The following is a 2736-nucleotide window of genomic DNA, read 5'->3' as shown; positions in this document are numbered from 1 at the left end:
TTTTGAGAACCAACAACGATACGGCGGCAAACCCTCATAATCCAGTTTGTCTACACAGTCAAACCACTCATACGGCAGCCATGATTTTATCTGGCGGCTTCCGTACGTTTTCACCCACTTCTCATAAACTTGTGCCGGGACCCAAATAATTAATGATGTCTAACAACCTGAAACTCGGTGTGGACAATAATAAGATTCTTCCTTGCTTCTTGGCCACCGTCACCTGCTTTTCTGCACCTATATATGCGTTATGAAATACTTTTTGATAACATTCAAATCATACTTACCCGAGCTGAAACCCGCCACTGGTATTTGATTGTACCATTTTCGTATCGTCGCTTGCTTCTTCTTCTAAAATAGCTCGTAATCTTCCACACTTATCTTTGTCTCACCCTCTCCCTCAAAATTTCTTCTCGCGTTACCAACGCTTCTTAGAACTTTCTTAACAGCTCATTCGGGTCTCTTGCTGAAAGATGCTCAGGTTCCCTGTCGAACGCGTCCGCCAGGGAGACGGATATAGGAACGTGCTCGCCCTCTGCTGTGGGCATCTCCTTTTCCCTAGGGTCTTGATACGCCTCAAAATCGAACACAATCGCATTTGGAAACGTTTCATTTTGCTTGCATGGAAGCTTGCAACGCCTTGGCTACGGCTTCTCATGCTCCCACCGCACAACCAAGTTGTATCCCGCCTGGATGATTGCTGCGTTTCTTCACGAAATTTTTTGTTATACATGTTCTCGTGTTACATTCTTTCCTTTCTCCCTGTGCAAAACGTGATCTCTTTCCGGGTAACATTGTGGACATCCGTGGAAATGACACTCGTGGAACTGAAGTACTGCTTTGCTCTCGAGATGAAACCCGTCCACTGGATGCCCGAAGAACAAACGCTCATCTCTGTGCCAACACATTTGATAACTGATGTGGATTCCATGCCGCCTTGCCTCGATTTCTACCCAATAACAGGCCCGTTTTCCGTATTTACCCCTTGTATGGAATGTTCTTTCGTACAGGGACTCTGGCGCCCAAATCTTCTCTCCACGAAAGACTATTTTTGTTTGTCCGTTTGTGCACCTTGCAGCATGGTGTAAAAGCTTACATGATTGTGTGAATCTTGGCCCACAGTACGCACACTCATACATTTTAGCTGCCTTTCGAGGTCTGTGATAAAAGAGGGGTGCTCTTTGTGAATACCGATGGTCACTGGTAGATATTTTTCTTCTTCTTCTTCTTCTTCTTCTTCTTCAAAAGGTCTGGAACGACGGGCGTGTGCTTCGCGAGGGCAAGACTCTTACGCGACCCTTTACCAATTTCTTTACTGATTTTGAGAAAAAAAAAAAACGACTGTTTTGCAGTCTATCACATACCAGGCCGGTATATTGCACCTCGCTGGTGGGGATTTTGCGACGAAATTTTCCGATAAAGGGTCAAATTCTCGCAGTCTTTGCGTCCTTTTCCTTCATGGTGGTGACACAGGCTCCCTTTGCGCAGCTTTGGGCTCCAAAGGCGGTGGCAGCCCTTGTGGGATTCGGTTTCCATCGTTGTATATATTTAACAATTATTCCTCGAGCCCGAATGGGCTCTGAATCAATAGCCCTTGAGGCCGAAGGCCGAAAAACAAAACAGCTTTAGCAAGGAAAACGCGATTCAGCCGCCATTGTTTGGGTTTTCAAAGCCGGCGCTTTTCGCTACTAGAGGGCTGTAACATATAGCCTAGTGGTAGCTCAACCAATCAGAACGCAGCATTAAAAATAGACCACTAGTTGGATTTTACTAATTATGCATACATTTTGCCAATATCTAATTATCTGCTCGCTATCCGGCTTGCGCCACAGCCAATGCGAAAAGTCTGTTCGCTGTGGCCACCTCGGCAAACCATCAGTGTATCATTTCGGGATATTTTCTGTTTCTCTCGGGCGCAAACCCGAGAAAAACCCGTTTCTGTGGGCGCAGACCGACCGTTGCCATAGGCAGCCAGGGGAAAGCGAGTAGACTCTTTGGAAGCAGTTTTGACAGTAGTAGTATATGCGGAATCAAAATGAACTCCACTTTTTCACCCCAACAAAGTGAGGACAAAGTCAAACAAGGTAAAATACAGCCATACCGCTCTCTGAAAAAGTAGATTCACTTTGATTCCCATATACTACACTAAATATAGTCTTAAGTAACAAAACTGGACCATTATTTTTGGAATTCAATTCATCCAAAAACTTCAGTATGAGCTCATTGCTCAATCGGCCACTTCCAAGTTGCAAAAACAGTAACTTTCAAAACGAGGCTAAGAGCAAAACCTTTTTGTTAAAATGATTTTCATCTCCATCAGAATAAAAAAGCATTTTCATATCACTTGCTTTGCATTTAGCCTTGCTTTGAAACAGAGGCTTGGGGAAACTCGGAAATGGCCTAACCACTCAACCGTGACAGGGTTGCAAGAGTTTCCTTTTCCCATAAAACTTCAACACTATGCTAGCCGTTTACTTCTTTTTGTTGACTTTTTGAGGTGCGAGCTCAGTAATAAAGTTTACTAACTGGATGTATCTTTTTCCGAGGAATAAATCTGCTTCATGTTTACCTTCTCACTACAGCTACAGCTAGTTATTGCGTCGCACAAAATACACAAATGATACACAAGACGAACGGACTCGCTGGTTTACAAATAAACTCTAACACGTCCTTGCACTTAATAGCTCTAATAGTTCAATCCATCGAAATAATTCCAAACAAAGTCTAAGCAAAGCT

This window comes from Porites lutea, chromosome 4 (assembly GCF_958299795.1).
Source record: "Porites lutea chromosome 4, jaPorLute2.1, whole genome shotgun sequence".
Classification (NCBI taxonomy): domain Eukaryota; kingdom Metazoa; phylum Cnidaria; class Anthozoa; order Scleractinia; family Poritidae; genus Porites; species Porites lutea.
The sequence above is the reverse complement of the archived record's forward strand: the minus strand, read 5'-3'. Positions refer to the sequence as shown.